General features: G+C 36.9%; 1 pseudogene; it reads left to right on the forward strand.

Moving 5' to 3' along the window:
- LOC141691131 (tubulin beta-1 chain-like) overlaps positions 1 to 12,145 on the forward strand; it is a 37,800-nt pseudogene extending 25,655 nt beyond the window's left edge.
- The last annotated feature ends 5,391 nt before the right edge of the window (positions 12,146 to 17,536 follow it).

Genomic DNA, 17,536 nt, shown 5'->3' on the forward strand with positions numbered 1-17,536 from the left:
GGGATTTCTCTTGAATATGACATTGGAGAATCTCTTGACAATCTGGGCCATTGACTCATCTTCCAATTGCTCCATCTCTTCCAAGGAGTAAAAATCATCCCCGAATTGATTTGTAGTAGGAGGATCATATTCTGCTACTATCACATTTTCCTCAGACTTGGAAGATTGTACCATTCTCTCTGACTGTTGAAATTGTTGTTGTTGTTGTTATTGTTGTTGACCTTCAGCTACTAGAGCAGTAGACGTGCTGACCACTCTACCTTTCCTGTAGACTTCCTTCTACTAAATCTGCTCCAACTCATAGGTTTTTAACACACCATAGAGCTTTTCCAAAGAAATCTCACTCAGATCTCTCGCTTCTCTTATGGAAGTGATTCTATGTTCAAGATGAGTTGGCAATGTTAAAAGGAACTTTTTGTTGACCTCCCTTAATGAATAATATTTTCCATTTATGTTCAGGTTGTTGATCAGTGCGTTGTACCTCTCAAACACTTCAGTAATTCCTTCTCCTGAATTGGATTTAAAATGTTCATACTCAGAGGTTAGGATCTCTAACTTGTTCTCCCTAACTTCCTCTGTGCCTTCATTAATCACCTCAATAGTTTCCCATATGTGTTTGGAATTTTTACAGTTCATCACATGTCTGTTCATCAAGGAATCAAGGGAATCAACTAAAATTAATTGAAGGCTGGCATCCAAGGAGGCTTCTTCCTTTTCAGCAGGAGAAAAATCCTCAGGATCTTTTGCATAGGTTCTAGCTTTGGTAATTACAACATCATCTTCTATAACCTCTGGTTCAATAACCATCGGAATTTTTGGACGCTTCTTTAACAAGTCTAGATATTTGGGATTTGCAACTTGTAAAAACAAGAGCATCTTCTTCTTCCACATAATATAATTTTCTTTATCAAACAGTGGAATTTTAACGGTTCCAAATTTTCGTGAAGTCATTATGAATTTTTGAATAAATAAAAATTCAAGGAGTTGAAAAATCACAAAAGTCTAGGATCTTGATTTGTTCGTTAATCAGAAGGCTCTGATACCAATTGTTAGGTCCCAATATGTTTGTAGAAGGGGGGGTTGAATACAAACTATACCGTTTAATCGAATATAATGCAGAATAAAAAACTGAAACAAAATTCAAGTTGAATAAAACTATTATTAAACTTGAAAGGTGTTACAACAACGGTATCGTTTACAAGGGATTAATCTCAAATAAATTATCACAAATCTAGAATAACTTCGACATGAACTTTTTCTATATTTGCAATAAAAAAAGATCAAATGCTAGAAGCAATTTGAGATTAAGTTCTAGGGATTTTGATCCGCTAGATAGTTACACAAGAACAAGAGAATGATTTCTAGTGGTTTAGATTCAACTTTAATAGCTAGAAATTAATGATCTTGAATTCAACAGTTGAAGATGAAATGCATTGTGCAGCTTTGTTCTTTCTGTTCTTGAGTAGTTGAGTGTGTAAAAAGAATGTTGTAGGTTCTCTGTCTTTTAAAACAGCGAAGGGCAGTAGCAATTGTATTGGAGAGACAATCCAAAGCTTGGCAAGACAATCCACTGAACCACCATGACTTTCGGTGAGACAAAAGATTGAACTAGCAAGACTATCAAACTGAACTGGCAAGACAATTCTCCTCCCTGCTAGAACTTTCGGTGAGACAATTAGAAATGACCTGGCATGATAATCGGTATGACAATTTGGATTGTCATGCCAGTTCAAGTTTGATTGTCTTATTGAATTAAAACTGATTTTAATGCAATTACACTTCTGAAAATCAATAATATTAATTCAAAATTAATTAATCAATTAATTCAATTAATCAATAAATTAATCTTTAAATATATAATTTATTTTCTTAATTAAATTATATGACTTAATTAATTAATAGAGAATTAATACTACTCTTGAACTGCAACCATTCTTCTGAAAATCTTCTGAAAATTATGAATCAATTCCACCACTTCAATGTTGACACTCGATGTACTGTCTGGTTCATGAGTGACTAACTTCTGTGACGTTTCTTCATGTCTTGACTTTAATAACTTGATTTTCTTCAGAATAAATCCCTGTAATTATTTGATACCCTGACAAGATCTCTGTCACTTGATTAAATCCACAATCTTGATTTATATCACTGAGGCTTGATCAATTTCTTGAACTTCTTCTAGTGAAGTAATTCCTCAAGTCTGTAGATGAACATTATTTCTGAAACCTTTGACAGATGTTACTTTGTGAGATATCTTTGATGATAGATCCACTATTTACTTATTACATTCTTACTTGAGTTGAGTTATATCCTCGAATAAACAAATATGCTATGACATATGCCTTTCAATCCCTCAACCTTACAACTTTTTATAAACTTTTACTCGCAGCATCACTTATTACTTAACAGCCTCTCGCTGATATCATATTCTATTAGTTGCTCATATAAATCAACTCAAGCCTCCATTTTATATATAACGGAGCTTAATATACCCCCTAAGAACCAGCTATATGAGTGCCAGTGAAGCTAACTCAATTACACTTGTCCTGCCTATTTTACTGTTCCAAGAGGACCAGCATAAAGCCTATTAATCCTCTTTTCTTTCTAATTCAAGTAATTCGTGCTCATGGACGTTTCCAATAGTTACTGGTTATTGAACCCCATTCCCACATGTTTCTCTATTCAATTAACTTAGTTTGTAATCGCTTCTAATCGCATTTGAGGCTCCTTAATCGTTCTCTTAATCTTCCCGTCCATCTGCGAATGATATACTGAAATCATGGCGTATTCGATTTCTGATGTTCTCGAAATTATACTAGAGTTAAGAATTAATGAGAAAATCTCGACTGGATACGATTGATGCACAAATGTATCATCATACCTTAATTTCTTTGAATCACAATCGAGTATATTTGCCGAGAAAAAATCTCTTATTCATTTGAAGAAAATATACTAATCAGGAGGCATCACCCGCATATTCTAACCCATACTATCATTTATTTTGGTTCGAGGGAATTCTAATACAAAACTGACTGTAATGCTCTTTCTTGACGTCTAGTCACATATAATACTTATTCTTTCTTTATGCCATATTATCAACAAGTTTTCTTTGACATCTATATCTTGTATCACATTTTAAACTCTTAAGTTATCGATGTTTAACCAAATTCCTATCTTTTAGTTCCGCCTTACTTAATGTCGTTCATCTAGGAATGGTATATACTATTCTGGTTCGACATATTCATCATATTCTGAATACTCCTTTTAAATCTCAAATCAAATAATATCGATCATTTACAATCAATTTCTGGATCTGATGACGTACCACCATTTCTTCAAGTAACAACTAACCCACTTATTGGACAAACTTTGGTTCTCAGGTGACTTCACTACGACGTCTCCTGGAAAAATGTATCCATCTAGTCTTTGATGTCCTGCCTTAATTCTTGGGTAGGTATAGCATTTATTTACATGTTTCCCCCATTTTCTCTTCATGTCTGGTCACTAGATATTTTCTTTTAGCCCCCAGTACTTAATCGTACTCCTGAGATGCATTCCCTATCTCAATTTACAAATGTTTTCTAAATTTTTCACCTTACTTCTGTCCCACATAATACATAAATCTTACCTATATCCTGACATCTTAGAAAATTTCTTTATCATCCTTTTGATTCCACTTCCTTTCTTATTTCCGTCCTTCATTCTCATAGCTCATTCAAAACCGAACTCTTGATATTAATACTCATTTTGATGTCATATCAAATTAGATATCAATACAAACTTTGATGCTCACAACATCCCATATTGATATAAACATCAATAATCTATATTAATACCACTTTGATATTTAGCAACAACCTAAGTATCAATACCAATTAGAAACTGAACTAAAATTGTATCTCACATTTTGTCCAACACAGAAATACTTGATAAATCATTTATTGTATGATTATCAAAATAATTTGGAAATAAAACGTCCTTTAATAAAACTTTATTGCAGATGAAAAAATCTCTTTGATTATCTAATAAAATCCATATTGGTATAGTTATTAATCTCTACTTTATTCCACCTCCCTTCTTCCTTTCCTTCCTTCTCTTTACTCTATCTTAAATCTTTAGTTCTTGAAAACATTCTTCTTACTTGTCCATATAAATAACTTTTTATTTCTCTTGTCCCTTATAAAGGACATATTTATCCAACTAAAACCTCACACACTTGCAGCAATTTTTGAATTCTACTGGTGTCCTTACCTTCTCCAAATTACTCATTTTTTTGATTTCGGATTGAAAGTGTCATCAAAATTTGACTTAATCTAATTGGAATCGATTTCCATCTAAATGACCATTAATTGTTAAAATTAACCAATTAACTCACTTAATTGATCAATTGCACCAAGTGATGACTAGATAAATGAAATCAAAGACCAATTATATATAGTCGGATTGGCTGTAACAACCTCTTTCAAGAACCGAGATCACAATTATTTGGAGTATTAACATGAATATCAATAACACACAGAAGTATACTTTCTATCTTTAATAGTAGGGTAATTTCCGAAAATTTGGGCAACATCTCCTTTATATTATTGATTACCATTCAGACTTAAGCCGACACCAACAATCAATCAAACAACCACCAATCAATCCACAAGTGTACCAATCAACTACCACCTTCTAACTCACCACTTCACCATCACATATAATACTAACCAGTAAACCCATATTTTTTTTGGTTCAACTTAAGATTATAGCGAACAATTCTTATTATACCATACCTTTTTTCATATCTTCTGATTATAACAGAATATCACTACTGAGTATAATTACAAATTAATCTAAAATTCTTCTATTTCATGTTTCAATTCAAGCTCTCTCATTAACAATTCGTATATCATTGACAATATACACTTGTTCTTATGAGTTAACTTGTTCAACTTCTGATGACCCACACATGGTCTCGACCAACACTCTCCTAATCTTGTGAAATAATTCTTTTAGTTTTAAAGCATTATTTCTTAAAAATTATTACAGTTAAACCACCATACCTTCATATCCACTTATGCCTTTTTATACTGAACTTCCTTTATCAGTTCAGTTATGAGCATCAAATTTGCCATAACTCCTTTACTTAAGTGGGAAAACCCATCCATTCCTTGAAGAACATGTTGAGTGGCATTTATGACACTTATTTATGCTCTAATAAGCTTTGAATTGGTGTATTTGTACTCAAGTTATTTGTGTTTTAATGTGTTTTAATGTGTTTTTGCATTTCAGGCATTAATTTGTGAATCAGGTGAATTAACATTGTTTTGATGCTAATATGGTGTCTAGGTGGTATTGCAATAAAAGCTCGTTGAAGCCGGCTCGAACCATCAAGAATAAAGAGAAATAAAAGAAGTGTTTTTGGCAGAAGTCCAGCGCGCCCGCGCTGATGAAGCGCACGGCCGAGCCGGGGTACAGGAAGTCAGCGCGCCCGCGCTAGTGAAGCGCGCGGCCGCGCTGGGCCGGGATAAACAAAATCTTGATTCTATTACAATTCTATTTTCTGGATTCCTGGGATGATTGGACTACTATATATTGATAACTTAAAGTCATTTTTCAATGATGAGACTTACCAGAGCACAAGGATAAGATGACAAGAGACCTATAGCACAATTCAACAAAGACGAAGACAAACTAGTTTATGCTTGTGAATCTTTGTTTTGAGTTGTAATCTTGGATTCTTGTTTCTTGTTTTGTTGAACCTATACTCTTGTTTGTACTTGGTTTTATTTATTCGTATAAAGACTATGTTTGCTATATCATCTTTTCATCGGAACCTACGTTGATGATGAGTCCGATTATGGGCTAATCGTTATCGTGGGGTTCTAGCTGATTTATTTATGGATTTCTATAGTTAAATTATTTGATGCCTTAGTATGTGGTGATTGTAAGATATCCTAGTATTGGTTGTGCCTATTCGTCTTACGAGCGTCGCAAACTTATAAGATAGTGTGTTAATTCTTAATGAAGCGAAAGTGAATTTAAGGATTTAGAACTTGCCATGCTAGCATAGGTTCATGTATTTGTTATGCATGATTCGTATGTAATTTTAACCATCTTACTTTCTCTATGTAATCAAGATAGATAACTTGTGCTTAAACCGTTATGTTGTCATATTCTATAGACATATAGGGTCTCAATATAATTGGTGCCTATTTAGCTTCTATCTCTTTTGTGGATGTCTGGTAGAATGGTACTCGTGCAACGCAAGTTGGCATTTATCAGTTTCGTGTTGTCTGATTAGTATCATCACCATTGCATGCTAAGGTTAATAATAATAAGACTATTGAATGAAGTATTTAATGAAGTTAGAATCCCATGTTTATCATACATATTAATTCAGTCAATCTTATTCTTGTAGTTATAATTGTTACCGTAATTATTAGTTATAAACAATCTCACTTTGTTATCATCTTAGCATTGAATAATAACCATACATTTTTGCTTAGGTGCGTAATTTAGATAGTTAACCAGTACAGTCTCTATGGGAACGAACTAGAAAAGAGTCTATACTACTTGCGAACTCGTATACTTGCGTGTACATTGCCTAGTGACACTGAAGTGCCAGGAAAGAGGGAAGCTAAAGAGCAGGTAAAGGCAATCACTTTGAGGTCTGGGAAGGTTGCGAATCCCGAACAAACTCAAGAGTTAACTGAAGAAGTTGTGGCTGAGAAAGAAGTATTGCAGCAGGATGAAGAAGTGGAACCAAGGAAGACTACTGTTGAGCACACTCCGCCTGAGGGTAATATAGGGGAGAAACAGATCTATCCTCCACCGCCTTTTCCTAAGCGGCTGCAGAAGAAAAAGCTGGACAAGCAATTTGAGAAGTTTCTGGAGGTGTTCAAGAAACTTCATATCAACATACCTTTCGCCGAGGCTCTCGAGCAAATGCCTAGTTATGAAAAGTTTATGAAAGGTATTCTCTCTCAGAAGGTGAAGCTAGATGATTTAGAGACCGTCGCTCTCATGGAGGAATGCAGTGTTGTGCTGCAACAGAAGTTACCTCCGAAGCTTAAAGATCCAGGAAGCTTCACCATTCCATGTAATATTGGAAAAGTGTCTTTTGATAGATGATTATGTGATTTGGGAGCTAGCATCAATTTGATGCCTTTGTCAATTTTCAAGCAGCTGGACTTACCTGATCCCAAACCAACTTATATGACCTTGCAGCTGGCTAACCGTTCTATTACATACCCGCGAGGTATTGTGGTGGATGTCTTGGTCATGGTTGTTAAACTCATCTTTCCTGCTGATTTTGTAATTCTTAATTTCGAGGAGGATAAGAAGATTCCCATAATCTTGGGAAGACCTTTCTTGGCGAATGGTCGAACCTTGATAGATGTACAAAAGGGTGAACTCACCATGCGAGTTCTGGATCAGGATGTTACTTTTAATGTGTTCAATGCTATGAAATTTCCTACTGATAATGAGGAGTGCTTAAAAGTGGAGTTGGTCGATTCGGTGGTCACATCGAAACTTGATCAATTGCTAAGGTCTGATGCCTTAGAAAAAGCCTTATTGGGGAATTCAGATAGTGAAGATGACAAAGGTGAATAACAATTGCAATATTTGAATGCTTCTCCCTGGAAAAGGAAGATTGATATGCCTTTTGAATCTCTTGGAATGGAGGAATTGGATAAAGCTCCTAAATGCCTCAAGCCTTCTATTGAGGAAGCTCCCACTCTCGAGCTTAAGCCTTTACCTGAACATTTGAGTTATGCATTTTTAGGTGATGCATTTACTCTACCTATTATAATTGCATCTAATCTTTCTGGTAGTGATGAGGAAAAGCTTTTGAGGATTCTGAGAGAGTTCAAGTCAGCAATCGGATGGACTATAGCAGATATCAAGGGAATCAACCCTTCTTACTGTATGTATAAAATTCTCCTAGAGGAAGGTAGCAAACCTACGGTCGAGCAGCAAAGAAGACTTAATCCTATCATGAAGGAAGTAGTGAAGAAGAAAATTCTTAAGTGGCTAGATGCAGGGATCATCTACCCTATCTCTGACAGTTCATGGGTAAGCCCAGTTCAATGTGTACCAAAGAAAGGTGGAATTACTATGGTAGCAAATGAGAAGAATGAGCTTATTCTTACGAGGACAGTCATGGGGTGGAGAGTTTGCATGGACTACAGGAAGCTAAACAAAGCCACTAGGAAGGATCACTTTCCTTTGCCCTTCATTGATCAGATGCTTAACAGGTTGGCCGGTCATGAGTACTATTGTCTTCTGGATGGCTATTCGGTTTACAATCAGATTTGTATCACCCCAGAAGATCAAGAGAAGACTACCTTCACTTGTCCATTTGGTACTTTCGCCTTCAGACGAGTTTCTTTTGGTCAGTGTGGTGCATCAGCCACATTTCAGAGATGTATGATGGCCATCTTTTCTGACATGATTGGACAGAATGTGGAGGTATTCATGGACGACTTCTCAGTCTTTGGTGATTCTTTTGATGAATGCTTGCAGAATCTGGGACACGTTCTTAATAGGTGTGTTGAGACCAATCAGGTTCTCAATTGGGAGAAATGTCATTTTATGGTGCGTCAGGGCATTATTCTCGGGCACAAGGTTTCTAATAAAGGTCTAGAGGTGGACAAGGCCAAGGTGGGGGTCATTGAGAATCTTCCTCCACCTAATTCTGTTAAGGGAATTCACATTTTTCTTGGTCATGCGGGTTTCTACAGGCGTTTCATCAAAGATTTCTCGAAAATTTCAAATCCTTTGTGCAGTCTGTTAGAGAAAGATGTTCCTTTTAAATTCGATGACGAATGCTTTGCAGCTTTTGAGACATTGAAAAAGAGTTTAATCACGACACCTGTCATAACTGAACTTGATTGGGATGAGTCTTTTGAGATGATGTGCGATGCAAGCGACTATGCAGTTGGAGCAGTTCTCGGGCAGAGGAAGAACAACATATTTCACGTGGTCTACTATGCTAGTAAGACTCTAAATGGTGCTCAACTGAATTACACTACTACGGAGAAAGAACTTTTGGCTATTGTCTACGGTTTTGAGAAATTTCGATCTTATCTACTTGGGACTAAGGTGACAGTTTTCACTGATCACGCTACAATTCGATATCTCGTCTCAAATAAGGACTCGAAGCCTAGATTGATTCGATGGGTTCTTTTGCTCCAAGAATTTGAACTAGAGATCAAGGATAGAAAAGGAACTGAAAATCAAGTTGTTGATCATCTCTCACGTTTAGAGAATCCTAATGCTACTTCATTGGATAAAACATTGATAAATGAGTCTTTTCCCGACGAGCAGCTGTTTGGAGTGCAAGAAGAAGAGCCGTGGTTTGCAAACATTGTGAACTACCTTGTGAGTAATATCATGCCTCCCGACTTATCTTATGCTCAAAGGAAGAAGTTTCTGCATGAAGTGAAGTGGTATATGTGGGATGAGCCGTTTCATTTTTGCCAAGGAGATGACCAAATCATCAGGAGATGTATTCCTTACAGAGAAATGGGGGGGGGGATCTTGCGAGATTGCCACTCAACGACTTATGAACGACATTATTGCGGAAAAAAGACAGCAGCTCGTGTTCTTCAAACAAGTTTCTTTTGGCCGACATTGTTTACAGATGCTCATCAGTTCATTTTAAAATGCGATCGATGTTAACGTGTGGGTAATATGTCAAAAAGGGATGAGATGCCTCTTAAGGTGCTTCTCAAGGTTGAGGTCTTCGATGTTTGGGGAATTGACTTCGTGGGGCCATTTGTCTCATCTTGTAACAATCAGTATATCTTGTTGGGGGTTGATTACGTGTCGAAATGGATTGAAGTTAAGGCATTTCCAACGAACGATGCGAAAGTGGTGCTTAATTTTCTTTACAAGCAGATATTCACAAGTTTGGAACTCCAAGAGTCATAATTAGTGATGAGGGGTCGCATTTTTGTAATCGCAAGTTCACTGCTATGATGAAAAGGTATAATGTGAATCATCGCATTGCTACGGCTTATCATCCTCAGACAAATGGTCAAGCTGAGGTATCTAACAGAGAGATCAAGCGCATTTTGGAGAAAGTGGTTTGTCCATCAAGGAAGGATGGGTCTTTGAAGCTTGATGAAGCTGTTTGGGCGTATAGAACAGCATATAAGACTCCATTGGGAATATCGCCGTTTCAGTTGGTTTACGGTAAGGGGTGTCATTTGCCTGTGGAGCTCGAGCATAAAGCATATTGGGCTTTGAAGAAGTTAAATCTGGACTTGGATGCGGCTGGAAAGAAAGAGGATGCTTCAATTGAATGAACTTGACGAGTTTCGACTTCAAGCTTATAAGAACAACAAAATGTATAAGGAGAAAGTCAAGAGGTGGCACAATCGGGGTCTAGTGCTCAAGAAATTTGTGCCAGGGCTACAAGTTCTTTTATTCAAGTCTTTTCTTTGTCTTTTTCTTGGAAAGTTGAAGTCAAGATGGTCAGGGCCCTTCATAATCAAAACTGTGTTTCCACATAGAGCGGTGAAAATTTTTGAGAATGATCCGGGCCAAGCATTCAAGGTAAATGGTCAATGATTGAAGCATTATTACGGTGACACGATAACCCGCGAGGTGGTTAGTGCCGTTTTATTGTCCATTTGATCTCAAGTTTCTACGTCGAGCTAGCGACGTAAAAGAAGCACTTCTTGGGAGGCAACCCAAGTATGTTGTACATTAGTACGTAAAGGTAGCAAGAAGAAAAGAGAAAAACACAAAAAAATCAGAAAAAGGAAAAAATTCAGGGCCAAGTACAAAAGTTGGGCACGCCCGCGCTGGCCAAGCGCGCGGCCGCGCCGTTTTTCCAGTAACCAAGCGCGCCCGTGCTGATCTAGCGCGCGACCGCGCCGGTTTTCCAGAGAGTGAGCGCGCCCGCACTGTTCTAGCGCCTGGCCACGTCGGGTCCCTGTCGAAAAAAATAAAAAAGGCAATTTTAAGAGAAAATCGGGATTTTTAACCAAAAATCAAATCCAACCCGATTTTTACTCTTCCACATCCCATAATTCCCTCTTCTAATCAATTCAATTATTCCCACGATTCCCATAATCAATTCACACTTCTATTCCTTATAGAATTCACACTTCTCCACCTATAAATACATACACTTGCATACAACTTCTCCACCAATTCACAAACTCTAAAACACAAATTCTCTCTAAACACTTAAGCTTTTAATTCTCTCTTCTTCAATCTCGATGGCACCTAAGAGATAAAGAACACAACTTGGAAGCAGCGTCACCGATTCGTCAACTGCGAGTGGTGTGAAGCCCAAGTTTTCTACTCCCGAGGATGAGTAGGAGTACACAAGACTTCTCTCGAATCCTATTGCTAATGAGCGAGGTTTTCTGCCATCAGGGGACGATGATAAGCTTTTGGAGATGATTCTTGAGATGGGCTGGGTTCCTTTTTGTGAGGCTCCCGCTGCTGTGCCCATGAGTGTTGTGCGGGAGTTCTATGCCAACGCTAAGGCGGAGAAGAATGGTTTCACTGTGGTGAGGGGGAGGACTGTTGAGTACAGTCCTGAGGCTATCATGACGGTGATTAAGTAGCCTGTGAGGAAGGTAGGCCAGGACATTTGGAATGATAAGACTCTTGAGGACTTTGATTTGGATCTCATCGTTGCTACTCTCTGTGTGCCTAAGACTCATTGGAAGTTCAAGAGGGGCACTACTGATTACTCCACATTTGCTGCGTCGTGCATGAACAAGTATGCGAACTCGTTTATTTGTGCTAATATCATGCCATCTTCTCATGTGCATGAGATTACGGTGGAGCGTGCTCGTCTGTTTTGGGGTATTCTGCAGGGGATTACATTGATTTGGGGATGGTTATATACCAGGGGATTCTGAGGTTTTTTAGAGGAGGTACTACTGGGGCTATTCCGTATGCGTCCATTGTGACGAAGTTATGCGTGACAGTTGGTGTTCATTGGCCCGCACATGAGCATCTTCAGATTCCCAGTGCTCCTATTGACAGTTCTACATTGCACAGCATGGTTGAGTGGTATGGAGGGAAGCCTGATCCCAAGGGGCTTGGTTACTCATATGCTCATTTGCCAGGAGGTGTGCCTATGGAAGAAGCTAGAGCAGGAGGTTCTCAGCATGCCCGTAGAGCAGCTTAGAGAGCTCAGTATGGAGAGAAGGCTGGTTCATCGCAGCAGCAATATGAGGAGGAAGCAGGAGCGGAGATGGGAGCTGGTTTGAGTTCGATGCAGTATAGGCATCTTGTGAGGAGGATGGATGCGATGCACGACATCCATAGTCGTTTTGCATGCGATCTCACCCAGGCACTTGGGACTGCATTTAGAGCCACCGGAGTTGACATTCAGTGGCTAGTATTTGGCGAGGACTGTGTGTATCCGCCTTGTGACATGTCTGACACTCCACCCCTTGAGGGTGAGGATTCTGATTCACAGTAGGTATGCCTGATTCCGTACTATTACCTTCACTGAGGACAGTGAATATTTTAAGTTTGGGGGTAGTAGTTGAAGGAATATATTTATGTGAGTATCATATAGTTGCATGTTCATGATAGTTTAGTTCATATAAATGCATATTTTTCCATGTAGTTTTTTTATTTTGGTAATTTTAGGATATTTTGTTCATGTAGTTTCATGCATTTGCATTTTGACATGATCCCTTAGATAATTTTTCCGATTAATTGGTGATATTGATGCTAGTGTAGTGATGTCGTATTTAGTGATGTTGAGTCTTATAGGATTGATTTGCATGCTAGCAACACTTTTATTTCACTAAGTCTTATAGGTTGCTAGAGTGCTAGATCATGATCATGGTTTGTTGATTTGTCGAGGTTTAATCGCTTGTTTATATTTAGAATTTAGTGTATTCTCTTAATAATAAAAGACATGGATATTTTAAAATTAGAAAAATTAGATTTCATTGCTAGTTGTGTGGCTAGGTGTCAAATGGCTAGTAGCCGACTCATATTTTTATGAGTAGTCTAGGGTTGAATGAGATGGAGCAAAACACACTCATTCAGAAATTGTGGAAGAAAAGAAGAAAAAGCAAAAAGAAAAGAAAAAAAAGAATAAGTGTTATGTATAATTGATCACGAGTGGGCTCTTTAGTACTCGAGTTATTAAGTTCTTAAGGGACTTTGTGCCTAGTGACCGGCTTTTATAGTCTGGGATCTGCTAACCTAACGCTCGCTACATGGGTACTATAGTATAAGTCTTTTGTGGACCTCACTCATTGCACGATCAAATAAGCATACGTGTATTGTGTTATTGTGAATAAAAGCATGAATCTATAAAAAACTCCGATATAAGAATTGAAGTGTTATAAGTTATTCTGAGTCTAGCTTTTATTCTATTTATAAACTTGCGATTGTTTTGATAAGTACTGAGTTATGATTGTCGATCTAGTTACGATAGTACATCTGTAAGCATTTGCACACACACACACACGTCTCTGGTTTGTAGATTGATTTGAGAAATTTGACTGATCTTTATGCGAATAATTGCATTTGCTGAGGTGTTACTTGATGATTGGTAAGTTATTCTATGGGGATCAGATCATTGCATTCATTTAGTTGCATTTATGCATTTTTATTTCTTGTTCTTTGAGTCTGTTTATGCTTGAGGACAGGCATCGATTCAAGTTTGGGGGTATGTTGAGTGCCATTCATGACACTTATTTATGCTCTAATAAGCTTTGAATTGGTGTATTTGTACTCAAGTTATTTGTGTTTTATCGTGTTTTCAAGTGTTTTTGTATTTCAGGCATTAATTTGTGAATCATGTGAATTAGCATTGTTTTGATGCTAATATGGTGTCTAGATAGTGTTGGAATAAAAGCTCATTGAAGCTGGCTCGAAGCTGCAAGAATAAAGAGAAAGAAAAGAAGTGTTTTTGGCAGAAGTCCAGCGCGCCCATAATGATGAAGCGCGCGGCCGCACCGGGGTATAGAAAGTCAGCACGCCCGCGCTGGTGAAGCGCGTAGCCGCGCTGGGTCGGGATAAACAAAATACTGATTCTATTACAATTATATTTTCTGGACTCCTGGGATGATTGGACTGCTATATATTGATAACTTAAAGTCATTTTTCAATGAGGAGACTTACCAGAGCACAAGGAGAAGATGGTAAGAGAGCTATAACACAATTCAACAAAGGCGAACACGAACTAGTTTATTCTTGTAAATCTTTGTGTTGAGTTGTAATCTTGGATGCTTGTTTCTTGTTTTGTTAAACCTATACTCTTGTTTGTACTTGGTTTTATTTATTCGTATAAAGACTTCGTTTCCTATATCATGTTTTCATCGGAACCCACGTTGATGATGAGTCCGATCATGGGCTAATTGTTATTGTGGGGTTCTAGCGGATTTATTTATAGATTTCTTTAGTTAAATTATTTGATGCCTTAGTATGTGGTGATTGTATGATATCCTAGTATTGGTTCTGCGTATTCGTCTTATGAACGTCACGAACTTATAAGATAGTGTGTTAATTCTTAATGAAGCGAAAATGAATTTAAGGATTTAGAACTTGCTATGCTAGCATAGGTTCATGTATTTTTTATGCATGATTCGTAGGTAATTTTAACCATCTTACTTGCCCTATGTAATCAAGATAGATAACTTGTGCTTAAACCGTTATGTTGTAAAATTCTTTAGACATATAGGGTCTCAATATAATTGGTGCCTATTCAGCTTCTATATCTTTTGTGGATGTCTGGTAGAATGGTACTCGTGCAACGAAATTTGGCGTTTATCAGTTTCGTGTTGTCTTATTATTATCATCACCATTGCATTCTAAGGTTAAGAACAATAAGACTATTGAATGAAGTATTTAATGAAGTTAGAATCCCATGTTTATCATTCATATTAATTCAGTCAATCTTATTTTTGTAGTTATAATTGTTAGCGTAATTCTTAGTTATAAACAATCTCACTTTGTTATCGTCTTAACATTGAATAATAACCATACATTGTTTCTTAGGTGCATAATTTAGATAGTTAACCAATACAGTCTCTGTGGGAACGAACTAGAAAAGGTTCTATACTACTTGCGAACTCGTATACTTGCGTATATTATTAGCGTGTGTTTAGCGACTAACAGAACACCCTTGAAGTTTATTTTGTAACTAGAATTTCTTCAATCTTGATTTTTCATGACAAATATCTCCCACATGATTGAGGTATGCTTCATATTCATAATGGATTAATAGATTATCTGGTTATAATTAAGAATTTCTTCCTTTGCTTCTGCTGTCCAATCAATCATTTATCTTAGCCAATATACGCAACTTTACTTTCTTCTTCCTCTGGTTAATTTACTTCATACGGTTCGCTAACTACTCCAAGTCATGCCAAAATCTCGTACTTGCAACATATCATGTATACAGATTTCTGCCAATAATTTGATGTCCTCGCAATAATCCCGTTATTGGTATAATGGTTTTTCTCTGCACGTAAATGTCCACCATTTATTGGCTTACAATTATCCACACTCATCACATAACTCCATCTGCTACATGAGTTTATTTCACTTCCTTTTAAAAGATTCAAAGAATAGACCTTAGACAAGAAGGGAATTTATGTATATGATTCTGATTGGAAACCTTTTGTAAGGAATAACAGTACAGGGAAACCATCGGAAGGATCCACAAATCAATAAGTCATAATTGAAGAGGAAAGAATGAATGGTGATTTAGATATGAATGAGACAATCATATTTGTACTTAAGATGGTCAGTCTTTCATACTATATGGCATACAACACATGATTAGGTGGCGTCCCATCAAACTCTTCGTTATTCCGACCAAGAGTCACACCATAACATTGCTTGTCTCAATTAAAAAATAAGTCTTGAGGGGAAAATGAGTTTTAAAAGGAATACAACAATTTTCTTTTCACCTCATAGAGCTAATCATGAAAGAATTCATACTTTATTCAAGATTCATAAGAATATATATAGTTTTATAGAAAAGAATGATATCTTTGGTCGCCATCCACAATTCATCTATTTACAGTTTCAAAGCTGATTTAATCAATATATTCCATTCCGAGTCATACATTAACTTTAGAAAGTTCTCTGAAATGCCTTCTTAAATCGATCATTAGAATGAATTCCCATTTATTAGGTCTTGTATCTTTAGCGTCGCACTTCCATGTTCAATATTTGTATAATTCGACCCTATTTGCACTCTTACGAGATTTACAATCATAACTTCAAAATTTCTTACGCTACTGATCATTCAAAATATCAACTCTTTTGCTAATAACATTCTTTCTCAATCTTCTTTGCTCATACTCGGCTTCTTGTGAATCGAGGTATTCTTTGAACTCTAATCATCTCAGAAATTGGATGAATAGTTTCTCCGTACATTGGTTCTGTCATTAAACTTATCAAACAATATTTGCATTCTTCTGCTAGGAACAATCAAATCTTCTCCATAATAGCGGTCCACTTGGCCTTCTAAACGAACCATACTAACTTCTAGAACAAGTATTCTTTTGGATAATCTGAATCTTATAACAAACAAGAAACTCAAGTAGTAGTTTGACAACCAAGATTTTAAAACTTGTTTTGTTCCAAGGACTTTTAGAAAGTTTTTGTTAAGAAAATCTCTTTTAAAAACTGTTTAAAATTTTAAAAATCATACACCTGGTCGTCATTACTATATGAGTTGGTTGTTGTCGTTCTCAACAACTACAAGATATCAAATTAGGGAAACACTCAAATAAGAGCTCATTTATTTCCATATATCTTCTACCCTTTATTGGATCCATTTTGCCTTCATTGGTTGACAAAAAATCCAGTTACCGTTGCATATTAACTTATTCGTAATTTCACTTCTAGTCTTCCATACCGGTAACAATCCCATCATCATCTCTTATGATTACTAAGTATAATGAGTCTATCCAGTATTCATCAAATCTATTTTATAAAACAAGGTCGACTAATATCACGTCACATTACTACTATACGCATCATGTTTGGTCATAACATCATCATCCACTTCCAAGAAAACTCTCGATTTCCAATCTTCTCAAACTTCTTTAAAATCCATCTAGCTCACTCCACAAGAAAATCATAGGTGACATACTTACTAGTAGCTCCATATAACCTGATAGCAGCTATTCCCCGGAACACACGAGTCCTCTCTTTAGGTTTCTTCTCACCCTTATTAATATCTCATGTACTCGCCATATGCTGTAGCTCTTGAATCCATCCTCTTAGGTGCTGTTACTTCATAAGATGAGTTTTAAACTGATGGTATAGAAAAGGCGTAGGGTAGATAGAAAAGATGCGTTCATAGCTGAATATCCGGTAGGACCAAAATCAGCATGTGGGGGATTCTCTAATAGGTAGTTTCGCATCAGGGGAAGAGATACTAGCTTGAAAAGGTGCAACCGTCACAACCGGAGGTGATATGGATAACACTGATGGAAGAGCAGGGCGTAAATTAGATGATAGTCCTCCGACTGAAAGCTCCGAATGGTCAAACGATCATAGGATAAAAGAATCTGCCATCGCCGCTATCTTACAA

The sequence above is a fragment of the Apium graveolens genome, chromosome 10, assembly GCF_009905375.1.
Source record: "Apium graveolens cultivar Ventura chromosome 10, ASM990537v1, whole genome shotgun sequence".
Taxonomy (NCBI): Eukaryota; Viridiplantae; Streptophyta; class Magnoliopsida; order Apiales; family Apiaceae; genus Apium; species Apium graveolens.